Source organism: Dermacentor andersoni, chromosome 2, assembly GCF_023375885.2.
Source record: "Dermacentor andersoni chromosome 2, qqDerAnde1_hic_scaffold, whole genome shotgun sequence".
In the NCBI taxonomy this organism is placed as follows: Eukaryota; Metazoa; Arthropoda; class Arachnida; order Ixodida; family Ixodidae; genus Dermacentor; species Dermacentor andersoni.
This window is the reverse complement of record NC_092815.1, coordinates 29,821,902-29,840,283: the sequence shown is the minus strand read 5'-3', so window position 1 is coordinate 29,840,283 and position 18,382 is coordinate 29,821,902. Positions and strand designations below refer to the sequence as shown.

Below are 18,382 nucleotides of genomic sequence, written 5' to 3'. Positions count from 1 at the left end.
TTATTCCACGACCCTACTGCACATTATATGCGCCGCTCATAGCACGCATGAGAAAAACCACTGAAACAACAACCTTACAAGAAGCAGGCGGCTGCAGTTCACTGAAAACGTGCCGACCAACTTAGAAAGTAAAGTTCCTTGCCTGATAAAGATAAGGAGGGTGTACTCACGCACACCCTAACGTATTTGGCAATGGCATTAGCCTGATCAGTAATCTCGCGCATCAGTTGAATGTTACTGCATCCTATGATGACACATTCTTTAAAAAAACTAGTTTGCATCCACAAGTCTTGCAATGCATCGCAAGGGGCCTACTTCGTTAACTTTTATGAAGGTTGTAACTATGCTCGCCCAAGCAATCGTTGATACTGCATCAGAACGGCAAGTTGGGCCAGTTGGTTGGGATTCATACTAAGGTTTGTTACAGCGCAACCTAAGACAAGGACAACAGAACGTACAAAACAGCGCCGTGTCGTCATTTTGTACCTTCTGTTGTCCTTGTCTTAGGTTGCGCTGTAACTAACCTTATTATGAATCATTGATACCCCTTCCCGTCTGTCTAATGTAGACGCCCTTGCACAACAAGGGAAACTTTTATACCATAGCTCAAGTGCAATTAACATGCCCGTTCATGTCTTTTTTCCAACCAGTGTGTCAAAACAGATATAAAATACTCGCAAATATGCAATGACCACTACGTCACTTCACATTTATTCTGCAATATTCTGCTATCTCAACTGCAGGTTGCCAAGAATAAAAAATTACCAGAGTGCACTACTCGAATGGTGTTCACTGTATCTGATGAGTGTCTTGATTTACCTAATTGATGAGATGTCAGTGAAAAGCTTTGTATGATGGTTACAAATGGCCGGTAACAGCATTTAAGACAGCCTAGGATTTGTGAAGGCACGAGAATGAAAGCCCGTGAAATAAATAAAAGGTGAAAATAAACTGCCCTTACCATAACAATGCTTCTGCGCACTATTGCATCAATCTTTACAAAAACTTTGTCAAATAGGGGCACTGGGAAAGAGCAGCTGCAGTTTTTTCTCGACATGTCAGCAGTTTTTGGCGTGCAAGTACAGTCCCTACCAAATGCGAAGTAGCGCGATCTTGGTAACAGTTCGCTTTGCGAACCTTTACAAGACTGTGCCCCAGGTTTGCACATTCATAATATATGCAGTGCACTGATGACACTGTTTCTGTCTGAGACCACTTATTACTGATGCGGAGCGCATTGTCACGTGAATTTCTAAAGAAAAATTCGCTTGTTTGTTTGTTTTCTTTTGTCGGAAAAAAAAAAGACCACACATGAACTAGGTCGTTGTAACGCTGTTATCGGTCATTTCTCGGCGTATTCCACAACCTTTGCATTGGCACCATATTCGATAAGTAAGGAAATAAACATTCATTACAAGTACATATTAATTGCTTGTTCACAATGGAAAAAAAAAACTTGAGTAGCACAAACATAAACCTATCAACATAGAGTGGGTGATGTTCACGGAAAGCACTCATTAATTTTTTTCTTGGCCACAGTTAGTTGTCATATCCAGTATGTAATTTAATGGTGGTTTCCGAGAAACCTGTACAGGTCTCCTTCGTAGCTTCATGCTAAAGTAGGGTGGGTGAAAATTTTTCCTGTCATGAATTTTACTTGCCTTGCAGGCTTCCACAGAACTGATCTGCCATAATCAAATAGTGCTCTGTAAAGTAAAATAAGGAACACCTTTTCTTCATATACCTGTATTTCACTCATTGACCTCTACCAAGCTACTCATGTAAATATGTATTTACTGCTCGAAAACGGGCAATTCATGCTCCAGTGTGTCAAATTTGCCACCTCCCAGAGCTGCTCCAAAACTTCTTTGACTGCTTCCATCCCTGTATGAGTGGCCCATATAATGTTTAATGAAATTATCACTGGCATCCCAGAAACTTCAACATTTAACATCCGCCTGCCAAAGTGTCTACATCTCAACATTTTGGTTAGAACTGATCACTTTATTTGCTGCAGGACTGAAGCTGTCTTGATATCTACAATACATTGGACACTACATGCAGGATTATGAATGGATACCTGAACACTGCTTGAAGGAGCAAGCTCTACAGCATCACTTATGCTCCTTTCCATGGGTTGGCAAGAGGAACCGTGGCACGCAACTCTACAGGCACCTGTGCTCTTCACTACCTTCGGAGGAGAGATGCATTGGTATGCTGTACATATATTTGACTGTGGGTTCCAGCTGCATCTCTTGCATTGTCATTCGATGTGCAGGTAGAGGAGTTACCTATTGGGCGCACATGTTGGTTAACGATACAAAAAGGAAGGTGCTTCTTTGAACACCGATGACCCTGTCCTCCACTTATTTATTTTAATTTTCTTGTAACCTTATTTTTGCTGATTATATAAAGGTCGCAGGCAATTAAGCCAAGAAAAGCGTTGGTGTAATTAGCTGTGGTTGAAATTGAAATGTAGAAAATATTGAAAGAAAGTCATGAAAGCAGACGAAAGGACCTTGTCTGTGGTGGTGACTGAACCCACAACCTTTGCAGTACACACGCGATGCACTACCAATTGTGCTAACTTGGGTATTTGTGGTATTTATGCCCTGGGAGTGTTAGCCAGCGCCATTTAGAGCCATGGTGGGCAGATGTGGAACATCTTTTTTTGCACGATGGTGTCGCGTAACACCTGAACTGAAGAGAGCAGGCATGTGGCTAATAAACCCATGCATGCTACCTAAAGGCATCAAAGCTGTGAGGTTTCAAACCCTCGCATGAATGAATGAGAAGGAAAACGGGCTTCATTTTTTTAAAATCACGACCATATAAAGCCAGCAGGCAATGAAGCCAAGAAAAGCATAGGGGTAACTAGCTGTGGTTGAAACTGAAATGTTGAATTGGCTCTGCGGCCATCTATCAAATTTCACCGCAATGCATTATCATAACTCAATGGGCAGCACGTTTAAAAATTATAATTCAGAAGACTGCCAGAATTTCAACAAATGAGCAGTTAGCAAGAATGATAGTGTATGCCCTTCTAATATTCTTCGTATTTATGGCACTTATTCGTAACTTTTCCGCTGTGTTATATCAGTGTTTTAATTCGGACCAAAACTGTGCTATAATGTAGCAATGAGGTTATGGTCTAGTGGCGTAAATGTGCATGTTAATAAGAGGGCAAATCACCTTAACGTTAACTGAGATTTGTTTAAACTTGGGCAGCCTTCCGAAATATACTTTTTTTGAAGTTGCTGTCCATTGAGTTACACTGGTGCACCGTGTCATGCGAGCTACCGCAACGAGATGGCGCTGTGTACACGGTCATGTAAGATGCAGAACGCCTCTGGGAGAGCGGACCAGACTGTGTAAGCCGAGCCGGCATGTAGCCGTGCTTGTTTTGCATACACAACCTAGTAAACAGTTCCAGTTAACACTTACGTTTTGTCAATCACGTATGCTCGTCACCCGACCATGACATGGAGGCAACGGTGGGATACTCGACAACGCTGTGAGAAATGCACCACGCAAGTAGAAGTCTACATCACAGCGCACTGCGGTGAATACGAAACTTTGCTACCCATGGCTTCACCTACAGTGTCCACAGCCCAGCACGCAGCTCCACTAAACTCGTTCGTCGTCAAACTGCCGGAAAAACTTGATTTTCGGCAGCCCGAGGAGTAGAAACGGTGGCTCACGAGAAGGGAGGGCTATAGAGCTATCTCCAGACTAAAGACGACGACGAGACGCAGGTGAACACACTCATTTATGCCATGGGTCGTGAAGCCAAAGACGTCCTAGCCTTGCTCAGGCTCTGTGATGCTGAGAAACTCGACTACAACACAGTAATGCAACTGTTCATAAAAAATTTCCTGACATGGATAAACATGATATACGAGTGTGCAAAGTTCAACAGCCAGAAGCAAGACGTGCATGAGACAGCCGATATGTTCATCACCGAACTCTTCAGGCTCGCTGAAGCCTCTGAGTACAGCGCCCTGAAAGAGGAACTGATCTGTGGTAGACTCGTGGTCGGTCCCACAGACACGTAGGTAAGTGAGAAGCTGCAACTTAATGCTGAGCTTACTCTGGAAGCCGCTGTCAACGCTGCTCGCAACATGGCGGCAACAATCAAACAGCAGCAAAAGGACCTACGGCCACAGCTACAATCACTAGAAGCTGTAGACACCATGCACAGCTTCTCGAAGAGCAAAGGAAAGTCAAATAATTCTCGTAAAAACCAGCGTGACCAAACTGCGCTGACATGCAAGTGGTATGGCTCAACAAGACACCTATGATTCACCATCACACACTATGTGCACGGCGAATGGCAAAACATGCAGTGCCTGCAGTAAAAAGGAACACAGCTGCCATATGCTTTTCCGCTTCCAAAAAGCAGAACAAAATGCACATACCAAGCTGTTTTGGAAGAGGTTTACTTGGACAATTAACTGACCAACAGGATCCTGGGCCATGAAAAATCAATGTGATGGTCAATGGCTTCAAGGTAGACACTGGTGCAGATGTGACTGCCATGCCAACAAGCCTCTACGACGAACAAGTCACGGGAAACCTGAAGCAAGCAAAAGAACAGCTGCTCGGACCCGGCAGGACCAAAAAAAGCAACGGTTAGACTGCTACCGTGTGCTGAAATGGCTGGTTGTGTCAAGAACAAATTTATGTAATAGACAAGCTGCATGACGCACTTTTTGACGTCCCCCCGCAATCAAATCCTTCAATGTCCAACCAAGTCTCCTAGAAGTAGCGGAGTCAAAAGGCAAGGTCAGCGACCCAGCCAACATTTTATGCCACTACCTCTACCTGGCTACAGACCTGGGCCTACCTTCTCAGGACCGATTACAATATATCGCTACTCCCTGATGCCAAGCGGTGTGCTATTATGTACTCGGGGCGAGTACCTCTGCCCATGTTGCCGAGTGTCCAAATGTGAGTTGGAGAGAACGGAGAGCCTGGGTGTCATCATAAAGGTCGAAGAAACCACAGAGTGGCATGCACCTATGGTAGTGGCTAAAAATAAAGGAGGCGAGCTTCAAATCTGCAGTGACTTTGGAGGGTTAAAATAGAACATTCTGTGAGAATGAGTCTTAGTGCCCACCATCAATGATTGCCTGGCCAAACTCACCGGAGCTGCCTGGTTTAGCAAACTTGATGCTATAGCCGGATATTGGTTACTGGTTACCCGAGTCCCAGAGGTACAACACTTTCCTGACGCCACTTGGCCATTTTAAGTTCCTCTGATTGTCCTTCACAATTTCCACAGCAACTGAATTTTTCCACTGGGAAATGCTAAGACTGCTAGAAGGCCTGGACGGCCAAGCATGTCTGCAAGACGACATAATAGTGTTTGGCCGCACGAAGACAGAACATGATGCACGACTGCACAAAGTACTTCAGCACCTGCAAGAAGCTGGCATCACCCTAAACGCAGGAAAGTGTGTACTACACCAGCAGTAAAAAATCGGGCCCCTTGGTTAACCCCCTTCTCGTTCATTACATAACGAGGGTCTCGAATCTGGCAACATTGGTGCCTTCAGGTACTACGTGTGGGTTTATTGACCAGTTGCCTTCACCCAAAAAGATCACATACTCGTGATGCCTGCGACAGAAAGGATGCTCTACATATCGCCAAGGTTTGTGAGTGGTGGCACTGGCTAACAATCCCAGGGTTAGTTCTAGTAGTAACATAAATACCCCAGAAAATAGATGGGAAGACGGTGCTGTGTTAGCTCGATCGGTAGAGCATCACACACGTAATGCGTAGATGTGGAATCGTTCCCCACCTGCGGGAAGTTGTTTCTTCATCCACTTTCAGTTCCGTTAATTTTCCCTGTGTTGTCCTTGGTGCCTTTGTTTGTTGGCGTCTTATGATTAATAAAAATCGGGCCCCTCGGTTAATCTGCTTTCTTCTCGTTCATTACATAACAAGGGTCTCGATTCCGGCAACATTGATGCCTTCAGTTGGCATGTGGGGCTTTATTGACCAGTTGCCTTCACCCAAAAAAGATCACATACTTGTGATGCCTGCAGCAGAAAGGATGTTCCACATCCACCGTGTGTGTGCCATGTTTTCTAAGAAAGCAGGAACTATTCATATAATCTCTGGAAGTTCATGAAAGAGGGGGAGGGAGGAAAGATTGCAAAGAAGGGAACAGGGTCAAACAAATCGAGGTGTAGCAACCTGTGTAAACCGAAAGCAAAAAACATTCATACACATACTTGTGAGAAATAGAAAAAAAAAGAATAATTACACAGTCATTCTTTGATATTAAAAGAGCTTCTGATATCAGTTGTGAATTCATGTTTCTACTTCTGCCAAGAATATATTTCAAGTTGTGGATGACAAGTGCATGTGTTACAATGCTCACCTACATTGGTCTTACTTTGTTTTTATATTCTGCAAATGTTCTCTTGCCCTTTCATCAGTGCAGCGTCCAATTTGGCTTGTGTAGAGCTTACCAGAAGTAAGAGGTTATTTGGTAAACCATTCCAATGGCACAATTCATGAACGGTGTTGCATGCCTTTTGTTAAAAGCAGCTGTATTTTTACACTCAAGCGTGGGAAAAAAGCTTAGATGGCTTCTTCGGAACCAGCAGCACGAATGGGGCCCCATATTTGTCATTAACCTTCTTCAGTGAGTGCAACTGCTGTGCTCATGAGGCAGTGCCTCTGGCTGCTTCAAACTGCGCACTGTTACCTTTGCTGCTTTCCACTCCTGAAGTTTTCGCAGTAGGGATTCTGAGATTCCGATGATGAGAGTGAGGGAGGCCAGCTGTTATGAACATGCCAACGCGAGCACAAAATCTATTGCGCCTTGTGTTAATACACATTTTTAGAGCCTATTCAAGGCACATTGGGCAATTGTGGGCTTAACATGGATTTAGGCTGGTTCATACAGTAGCTAACCTTTCTTTGCTCTTAGTTGGTAACTTCAGGAAACATGCGTTAGGGTGAGCATCAAATGTTTACCTAAGATATGCAGCATATTGTCAATGGGTTAATGAAGTTGAGTCTGACGAAGTCTTGTCCGGTTAGGAAGAGTCAAGGGAAAAAACAGAACTGACACCGACCAAAGTGAAAAATTATTTAAAGACACGTGGGAGCCTTGCTTACAATGCTTTCACCATGCGTGTCTCATGTGTAAAGGTTAGTCCTTTTCCGTGCCCATTAAAGACATTTCAAATGTTATCTACCGTATTCTCATGTGTCATATTAGAGTTAGGTTGTAAAAGAATCAAGATATCGATGTATGTAAAAACACTTAGAACCACGGCGTTGTCAAATATCTAGTGATGTAATGTCACAAAGCACAGGAGCATTGCGATTATCACATCTCAAAACCCCTACTGCAAAAGCTTAAATTCCAAATGCAATGAAATTTCACTTTGGCTATATTGGTAATAAATTAGTAGTAAATACTACTGTAGTCATCTTGGCAAAGCTGCGGGGCTGGTATCTAATTTTCTTTTTGATACTCTTTTAATACTGTATTAGCAGACGACACATGAACCTGGTGGTTAGTGGCTATGACGAGAGTCCACATCGCCTTCAGGTTTTTATCACTGCAGGCAGCTGCAGGTGGTCCCTTATCACGTAGGCCACACTAAGGTGCCCTGCAATCTGAGTCATGCCTCACTGCCAGTTACTGGTAATCGTGGCATTCATTTCAGTCTCGGTATCAAGATTGATAGAATGCTGTTTTGTATTTACACTGTTTGAATCATTTTTTTATGCAGCCCTAACTTTTGTTGTGGTTGGGCTTTAAGGGCTGTAAAACAGCAAAAGCCAGCAGTGCGCACACTTTAAAGCAGCTGAAGCAGCTGGAAGTACTGCCTCATGAGCACCAAGTGATGCACTCACTGCAGAAGGTTGCTGACAAGCATGGGCTCTGAGTTGGGCTGTTTGGTGTTGCGCTGCCAAGCCTGATGGTGGATAATCAAATTGTAGCTGTGGCAGCTGCATTTTGATAGGTGTGAAATGCAAAAATGCATGTGTGTTTTGCACTGTATGCACAGTAGAGTAACCAAGGGGGTCAAAATTATTCCAGAATCCCTCGTACTTCATGCCTCATAATCATATTGTGGTTTTGGCAAATAAAACTACAGAATTTGGTTCAATATATTAGTTGGTGCCCTTTGTTGTTCCAGTTCTCTGATTTTCTTGCTTATAAAAGCTCTGTTCTTGGTATAAATGATGAATTTGTTATTACAAAAGGCTAACCTTTAATCTAACTTAACTCATTAATTTCCTTTAGTGTCCCTTTTCCATGCATTAAAAGCATGGAACACTAATACATTTGCATTAATTTTTATTTGACTCGTGCTCAACAGCTAGATGCCATAGAAGAGAACTACTATCGTGGGCTTCAAGTTGATAGGTTGCCGTATAAAAGCTTGTCTTTTCTTTTAGAGATAAAAACTCCTGAGCCAAGTTTTCTGTCTTTATATAGACTATTGAGATAGGCAAACACCACTTGCATGATAGATCAGTGATTAGTTATGTGTTCAGTTTTTGCCCCCACCCCAAAAAAAGAAAGTGAACTTGTGGGATCGTTCTCCACCTGTGGCAAGTTGTTTTTTCATCCACTTTCATTTCGATTAATTTATCATTTCGTTATTTCATTTATTAAGCTCAAGTAATTTCCCCTATGTTGACCTTGGTGTTTGTTGGCTTCTTATGATATTACTAGTAAAAATTGGGCCCTCGGTTAACCCTCTTTCTTCTCATTTATTACATAACGAGTGTCTCGAATCAGGCAACATTGATGCCTTCAGGTAGCATGTGTGGGTTTATTGACCGCTTGCCTTCACTAAAAAAAGATCACGTTCTCGTGACGCCTGCGGCAGAAAGGATGTTCCATGTCCGCCGCCAAGGTCTGTGAGTGGTAACGCTGGCTAACACTCCCAGGGTTCTACAAGGAAACAAATACCCAAGAAAGTGGATCGGTAAACGGCGCCGCGGTGCTCAATTGGTAGAGCATCGCATGCGAAATGCGAAGGTTGTGGGATCGTTCCCCACCTGTGGCAGGTTGTTTTTTCATCCACTTTCATTTCCATTAATTTATCGTTTCATTATTTCATTTATTAAGCTCAAGTAATTTCCCCTATGTTGTCCTTGGTGTCAGTGTTTGTTGGCTTCTTATGATATGAATCATAAAAATAGGGGCCCTCGGTTAACCACCTTTCTTCCTGCAATAACATTTTTCATGGAGGATAACAAAAGCACGCTTGACTTTCTTTAAAAAAATATGCTTCATGTAGACAGTTTCTGCTTCCTTGTCTGTTTGCAACCTAAAAACATGAAAAACAGCTAGTAAAAGGCAGCAGAAAATTTTAAACGAACTGCTGATATTGCAGTAATAAAAACTCTTCACAAAGAATAGCTAATAAAAATATTTTAGAAATTTCAGTGGTTTTCTGAAAATAAAATTGGCATGGAAAAGGTTAATCTTGTATGGGGCACTAAGAACAGTAGTAAAACAAATTAGTCACCTAACGCAATCTGTGTAATGAATTGAGGATAAGTGCTCTATAAACAATTACATGTTTTCGATGAGAGATGGTGATTATTTTCCGACACATGTCGATCTTTATTTGCTAATATGGAAAACCACAATCGCTTCCCTCTCAGCTCTCTCGGGGCTCTGCAACTAACCTCATGTGCTGGAAGATAGGGAAACACCCACGGCTCATATGTTCAGCCATGTGGCTACTGTAGTTATTTGTGCAAGTTCTGGGTTCACCCACTCCCTCATTGAAACATTGATAATGATTACGATTACTAATACTCGTTTCCATCCAGGAGCCAAATCAGCTTGTAGTTGATGCTAGTCCTGTTGACAGGTCTTTATCCTTGTTTCTTCCTGCTATCATACTTCTAAGAATAAATAATCTTGCATACTATTGCTGAAAGCTGGGAGAGTTGGTTACTGGCATTAGGAAACATAGTTACTACACTATAAGATGAAACACATGAAATGCACAGGATGAGCACTACACATGAACTTGTTTTAGTACATGAGTGCGATTATATGAATGCATGAAATGCTCAAATTTGCAGCAAAATTTGACTATACGTGACATATAACATACATCACTCATTCTATTTTGCATGTACCGTACATCTTTTTCAAGTAATCAATTCTTATATTCAAGATTTCAATAGAAGGTGTGCTATTGCATTTATCGGTTTGTCTGGGAAGGCCCTTATATATCAGTGTGGAATTTTAGGCTTACATTTTCTGAGTATGTTGTGCTGTTGTATTTTGCCATGTATTGACATCTTTTACAATGTCCTGCAAGTGTTTCAGGCCTTGCTGACACGCTAACCTGCGCAGAATGCTCAGCCTGTCTTTGAGGCACCTTTGAGTGCCTTTAATGCCTTCAGCAGCAAGTGTTATACCCGTCACACGAGCATGCCAAAGGTCCTTTGAAGTTAAGGAGCATTGAGCTTTCAAAGACATTAGTTCAACGGATATATGTCGGTGCTACATGGTCTCCAGGTAGTCTCCGTTGAAGCTTTTAACAGAGACCGCAATGTATCCTTAGCGCTACCATCACCTTGAAAGTAATAAAAAAATATAGCCCAATGCGTCTTATAATAAATTTGTCACATTTTTTTCAGCAACATTTATTTTTCCTAATACATAGAAACATCAAAACAAAATGCACACGTAGTAAAGGCATTACTTTATCACAAACAGATGTATTTATTGTAATGATGGCCACCATGTGTACCGCTTCGTACACCGCACATTTGCGTCGATTATTCATTGTTGCCTTTGCTTCAGCTGCTTTGTTTCGTTCTTTGTGGCTAGGTAGCGGTAGGTACACGTAAACGCTGTAAAAACTAAAAAACAAAAGTGACAAGGAAGGATGTGCAGAAAAAAGCCAAGGAGACTGGGATACCTAGCAGCCACTAACCAAAGAACCAAATCGCACATGGCAACCGTGTTGTGTCGAGGTTGCTGCTGACGACAGGCCGTACCGGTGTTGCTGTACCGGCGCTTTCATGATGGAGATTGCGGGTGTCCCGAAAGTGTTTAGTACTTTAGTAACAGTATTCAGTACTTATAAGCTTGTTCTGAAGAGGTAAAAATTGAACTTCCATATCTTTAGATTATTTTTTCTACTGTCAGACGCCCTCTAGTCTTGGGAGTATTCCCTTGAGGTTTCAAAGGACGAACGCGCACTCCTTTGACTCAAAGCCACCTTCCAGTAGGGCTCCATTGCTGTGCCTGTGTGACAGTGCACATTCTCCCTTGAAGTAAAGAATCTTTGGTTCAAAGGACTTTGAAAGTGCCCGTGTGACTGGGGTATTATGTAGGATAGACCAGGATTTGTGGTAATGGCAGGCTGCAGGAGCATTGTGCACAGATGTAGGTGGTAACAGCATCTGGATATCTCACAAAACATTGCAAAACATGCCAAACTGTGACTGTACACATGCAGTTTGCAAATATAAGGCAGGGAAGTGCAGATTTGTATACTAGGTCTTTTCCATCCAAGAAACCAATAACTGCATTAACAAACCTTCTACAGGGGTCTTGAATAAAGAAGTTGGTTACTTGAACAATATGATGTATGACATGGGTGCATCATGAATCACATAGTTTATATGTCGTGTATTGTGAAATTTCCTGCGAATGTGTCGTTTTTATGTATGTAATCATTGTTTAGTGAGGTTGCTTGATGTCCAGCACCCATTCTCTGCATATCATGTTGGTATTTTGTTTTGTCTTAGAACTGTAATTATGTTTCATAAAACCTTACATTGCTAAAATTAGACTTTGGGGCAGTTTGGTCTTTTCATCCACATTCTTGTTTTTGTCATTTCCCTTACCATGCAAGCATTTTTCTGGAGCACTTGCAGTATTTCGTCATGCTCTTGCGTTTACAAACCAGATGTCTGTCTGTGAACAGCTCAAACCACTTGTAGCATGCAAATCTGATGCATCCTCAATAGAACTCCATAGTGAATGTATTGCTAAAAATATTTTTCAGGGGATGAAGCACTTCTATAACTACAAAGTTTTGCAGCAATAAAGAAGCAAAATGCTTGCATCTGTGTAATCTATATATAATATTTTCTTTGTATCATCTTTTATCTGACTGTCTGTCAGCATGGTAACATTGCATATTATCTTCTTAACATTCATGAGTTCCAAATAGCTACTATAATCTTTTTGTCCTCACATTTTCTGCAATATCCTTCACCGGAAGGACAACTAGCAGTTCACTTGATTTACCACTTACAGGCAACAAATTAATCATAATAGTAGTGTCATGCCTATTGCTTAAAAGCTCCTAAACGATTTTGCACATCTGAAAGTTCCTTGAATTCATGCAAGCAGGTGCTGCTTATATGATGGCTGAATGCTCATGTGATTGGTTTTTAGGCCAATGTGAAAGAAAAACGCCAGTACCTATGTGTTGCTTTATGATGTTGACCTGTATTTATTATTACGTTGGTGAACTGTGTGTGCACTCTGAAGATATGCACATTACTGCTGGTGTTTCGTATAATCTGTGTATAATACAACAACTTATATTATCAAGAACACATTCATTTTATTAGTTTTTGTAATATGTTGTCATGATTTCCTTTCATTGTCAGTGCTGCAAGGCGTCCTAATACCTAATTAAAGAGCTTCTGCAGACATAAAGAGTTGATTCAGAATTTCAGAAGCTTTTAATCACTGCAGCTATAGGTTTTTTTAATATAAGCTTTCTTCACTACAAAATGGGGGTTCCTAAATTGGTTATTTGCGCCTATAAACCACCCGAGCTGGATGAAAATACTTTTCAGAAATTGCTCGAAGGTCTATTATACTTAAGTCAGAATAAGAAGATACTCTTTGCAGATAAAAAACATTAATGGTCTATCTCACATAATGAAACATTCTGGAAGGCCTTGTGGTCATTCGTAGAAGCACTTGTTTGTAGCTTTGTCAGTGCCGTGATGTTTCAACCTTAGCCTACAAGATAACGATACTCACACCATGTGAAATTTTCGCGAAGTAGTCTGTTTGTGCATTCTGCGACTTAAAAGGAAGAGGTCTGGACACTGACCAAAATGGTTTAAAGTACTTATTTGAATTTTTGAAGCTATGTGAATTTATTTGAATTTGAAAATGTAAAAAACTATTTTAAACATTTTGGTCGGTGTCTGGACCTCTTCCTTTTAGTATGCATCATCCCGACCAGACGGGCTTTCGTCATACTCTCCACTTCATCCAGTCTGCAACTGTACAATGGGCTGTAATTTTTCCTAAAATCTGAGGTGGCCAAGATGCACTTGGAGTGGTAGCATTGAATGGCCCAGCACTGTTGAATAATTGGTGATGCTATGTTTAAATATTCATGCGGTGTCTGTTTGCAATACAATAGTACATAATCTATTTTGTTTGGTTTTCCAGAATGCTCCCTATCATGCACTGCCATCTCAACAGTACCATGGCCTTTTGTGTGGATTCCTTCCCTTTTGAAGGCCACCACTGTTTGCACAGCATCACAGCCTGCCTGCCTTGATCTTGCGGAAGAAGAAAATACAAAATGCCTATTTTTTGAAATGCATGCATGGCTTCATGCAACACCACCTGTCGTCGGGGTGTTAAGGCTTTTTGCAGAGAAAATGTAATGACGCCTTATGTGTGCCCTGGTGGCAAAGTGTTTGCCTCTTTGCCTGTGTAAAAATTTCACACTTATGGATACTGTTAAAGGTTCCTGTATCATATTTTCTTTCACATCCTAAGAAATTTTTGTTTCATTATAAAACTAAAAATTATAGTTGAATTGCTGCTTTGTGTGATATGCAATATTCAGCTGAAGGTGATCAGCAGAGGTCGAACAAGTGTTATGTCAGGTGGAGAAATTTTTTTGAGAAGTGGACTTCTTCGTTAGGGTAACAACCGTTTTCCTTGGCAGTATTTATATAGTTCACTTTTCTCCACTCCATGGATATCCAGCAAAATGAGTGAGTGCATAGAGAAGGTGAGGTAAGTTTAAATGCTCACCATGGGGGTTTAGTTGGGGTAGCAAGGTGTGTAGAAGTATGGGAGTTTGGCAGGTTGCTGGCACCAATTTCTATGAGTGATCTTGTTGTTTGTGTCTATGTCAGTTATATAAGGCGAGGCGTCTTCTGACGCCAGAAATTTTGAAAAAAAAAACTCCTTATATTTGTGGAAATTCAGTATGTGCCCCTGGGGCTACTACGAGCACTTGGGGCCACTGGGTAGATGCAGCTCTCCAATGAACTTTTTTGACACAAACTTGTGTATGTACACTGGGTGTGTGCCATTGCATATGTGCCACTCTTTAATGAACCTCTTTGATGCTGACTTAGGTCATGGGGCATCACAACACAAACCTATGTAGCGACATCTGTGTAGCAAGTGTGAGCTGGAATTGTCTGCTTGGATTTTCTTTCCCTGATGACGACTAGTCCCCTTGTTGAATTAACTTCAGCCTGAGATATCACCTGTTTGTCTACTGTTATCACATTATGCCCATTTTGCTGTGAACTTGTCATGTTCTCTAGCTGGCAAGCTTGAATTTCAGGTGCTGCACGCTAAGGAAATTGATTCAGAGTGGGTGGTACCACTTCTGCTTTTTCTTTGCAGCTGTGTGTTACATGAGAGAATAAGTTGTACGTAGATGTCTATTAGAAATAGCATAGGTATTCAAAGGTACTTTCATTATGTTCTAGGTCATTGGTGCTGTCTGGCCTCCTTTGCATCATTTTTTGTAGCATGCTTTTTACATGCAAAAACAAATGTGGCCTGTTCTAATGCATGCAAGGACTGCCCAATAGCTCATGATGTTTTGAGCCGCTGAATTTCAGTCTTGGCTGCACTTGTGGATTTTCAACTGTACTGAAGCTTGCAATATGCTTGAATTTCCTGTCAAACTGGTTTGCTTGTTTGTATCCAATTTATTGAATTATTTCACTTTCATTATGCTAATAGTCATTGATTGTACTATCATGCTGGCACATTTGATTCTGGAACTGCAATAAATTTCCAGACATTTTATTGCTTTGTCATGGTTTTTGCACTCGTCAGACACAATCTACTAAACACACACACAAAAAACTCCCTTCAACCTCGTAAAATTCCCAAAAAGTGCATAATAAACTCCCAGACCTACCTGTAAAAGCCCTAATAAGGAGCTAAAATGCACTCCCAAAACATCTGTTTAAAACTCCCTTAGTAAAACAGCTCCCTAAAGCTGTAAAAATTCACTCCTAAGCATTCTCGTATATGTTCCCATAAAAAGCAAAAATCGAACTCTCAAAACTATCCATAAGTGCTCCCTTAAGCAGAGCTCCCAAAATATGGGAACGGTTGCTCCCAGGTTTACACCTAAGCACTCCTACAAGGAGGTAAAATGATTTCCCAAAGGTATCCTTCAAAACGCCCTTAAGAAGCCAAACGTTTCCGAAAATATGTACGTAAGAACTCCCATCGCTTCTCCTATAAATTCCCATAAGAAGCAAAATAAAATACCCATGTCAACTTGTAAAAGCTCCCAAAGCTCCTCATAAGAACTTCCATAGTTCTGGTGTTCAAAAGAGGAATGAAAAACTCCCAACGTTCCCCATATAGACTCCTGCAACCACTCGTGGGTTGGTGTTCAAAGGAGAATTAAAAACCTCCCATAATTCTCCATATAGACTCCTGCAACCACTGAGGGGTTGGTGTTCAAAGGAGAATTAAAAAAACTCCCATAATTCCCCTTAACACCACCAAACACAAGGGTGTGAAAAAAAACTCCGTTCGAATGGAGGATATTGTCCTCCCTTAAGGGCTGAAGTTATGCAACGAGGCCAAAACTCCCTAAAAGGGTCAAACCTGTTTACAGTGTAGAGTGTGCCGCAGAAAAAAATAATTTGATCGTGTTATTAAATGACAGCTCGCCAATGTTCTTGCGGGGGTTTAGTTACTCAAGCTAACAAGAACTTCTCGATGGCGTTGAATGGTCAACGGACATAGAAACGCACGGTAAAGTTAATTTTCCGGTTCTGGTAAAACATTGTCTCATACGGAGTGAAGGGGCCCAGCTCTACCCAAAATATACTAATTATAAAAGTTTTCGTCACTATTTAAGCAATTCGTTGGGCGAAAATCTGAACTTTCAAAGTTTTGCAAATATATTGTGTGAGTCTTACAAGATCTGCACAAAGAAAGTCACTGTCCCAAATAAATGCACTGCAATTTACGGGTAATATGAACGTCTAAGAGCAATTAGAAGACGGGCAGAACGTGCTTACCGCCGCAGCGGAAAACTAGATGACTACAAGATGGCACAGAAAGTTCAGTAAACTTCGCGTGGACGCTTACAAAAATTAGGTACGAGAAGGTGACGAGAATACTGCGCGTCGCTGTCTCCTTTCACTCCAGTTCCCGGAATATGGTCAGTTGTCCGAAATTTTAGTGGTCCAGTTACCCAGAGCCATCCTTTCCGAGCGCTTGCTGTAGCTCTATGCACTCCGGAAACCTCTGTTACTGACAAATTCTGTCAACTTATATCCGGACCAGGAATTCCCTTTACTTGCCTACAATTTACAAGTTCCACAACACTAGCGGAACAGAAGGTTCGTGCGTGCTTTATGTCACAACACCCTCAACTTGACTGTGAGTTTAGTTTAGATGAAATCGGCTCTTACGTTATGCCGTACAAAGACAACCGCAGGCCCAGACGGTATTACGTATGTGGTGTTAAAGAACCTCGGTCCGGCAGGAAGAATGTCTCTTTTGGAGATAATTAATTATATCTGGATAAGAGAGACTCTTCCAGATTCATGGAAATTAGCTCGGCTAATTCCAGTACTGAAACCAGGAAAGACTCCCCTTTGTCTTGACTCCTACCGACCCGTCAGACTCACAAGCTGTTTTTGCAAACTATTAGAGAAGATGGTAGACAGTCGACTGCAACGGTGGTGTGAACACACAAATGTGTTTTACAATTACATGACCGGTTTCAACAAACTCGGTGTACAACGGATGCAGTATTAGACATTGTTACATGCGTCGAACATGAAAGAATGTGTGGAAATGTGGCATTAACAGTATTGTTAGACATTCAGAGAGCATTTGACACTGTAAGTCACATACACGTCCTTGCTGGTATCTTAGAGCTTGGCCTAGACGGTCGAACACTGCAATGGATATCAAATTTCTTGAACGAAAGAAAAATATTTATGGAAACAATAGAAGGAGAGAGGAATTGTCACATCATCACGCAGGGCGTTCCGCAGGGCAGTGTTCTCAGTCCGTTCTTATTCAATTGTGTCCTGGCAGTCTTACCGCAACGACTACCGTCTGGTCTACAGTATTGTCTGTACGTAGATGACATCTGCATATGGGCCTCTGGATCTCATATACAAGACATTCAAAAAACGCTGCGAGAGGGTCTCTCTAGTATCTACACCTTTTTAAAAGAAAGGGAATGAGTCTTTCATATGCAAGGACAGCCGTACTTCCTTTCACTAGACGACCGCTGAATAATTTCCAACTTACGCTTAATTGGCAACTTTGCTGTTCGTTAAAGAGCATAAATTCCTTGGAGTTATTCTTGACCGCCAGCTGACATGGGCATCAGACATCCGCGCAATTCAAAAGCGACCAATGCTGTAATAAACGTACTTCGGTGACTTGCTGGCACAATGTGGAGGGGATCAGTCTCTTCACTATTACAAGTTCATAATAACACACTCATAAAACAAAAACTTGCTTATTAGGCACCTATTCTGCATGGTTTATCGCAAACTTCCTAGGAACGTTTTCAACGTTTACTGGCAAGGGGGCTGCGAGTATGTCTTCGGGTTCCGCGGGCTACCTCGAGTTCTCTAGTAATTGCTGAAGCTCGTCACCCACCATTTCCAGTCATACGAACGGTTGAAACATGCCGACATATTTGTCACATCTTAACCCAACACGAGAAGCATCCATGAAACCTCGCGCTTAGTGAACGAAAAGCAAATTCATGATGTTGTTCAAGAACATGAGGCATTATTACCAAGATTTGAGATATGCAAAGTGGATGTTAGTTACCCTCCTTGGACGTTAACAAGTCCTAAGATAGAATGATCGGTTGACGGCATTATATCTAAGGGAGACATGTTCATGGTAGCCACACAACAGTAACTGACACTCTTCCAAGTTTACTCATTATATGTCCGGTAAATCCACGTGTATACAGACTGTTCGTGCCATAAAAATTCCTCGGCTTCAGTATTCGTCAATCCACATTTGGTGCTAGAGCAAACATTTAAATTATTCCGAGAAACATCTTCCACCGTGGCAGAACTGTTTGCAATCCTGTGTGCTTTGCGTTTCATAACATCAGAAAAGAATTCGCA

General features: G+C 41.6%; 1 long non-coding RNA gene across 1 annotated transcript; it reads left to right on the top strand.

The window, feature by feature from the left end:
• Positions 1-984: 984 nt before the first annotated feature.
• Positions 985-15,053, top strand: LOC140215912 (uncharacterized). Its single transcript, XR_011892505.1, has 2 exons — positions 985-2,212; positions 13,440-15,053. It is a non-coding gene; the product is annotated as an uncharacterized lncRNA (long non-coding RNA).
• The last annotated feature ends 3,329 nt before the right edge of the window (positions 15,054-18,382 follow it).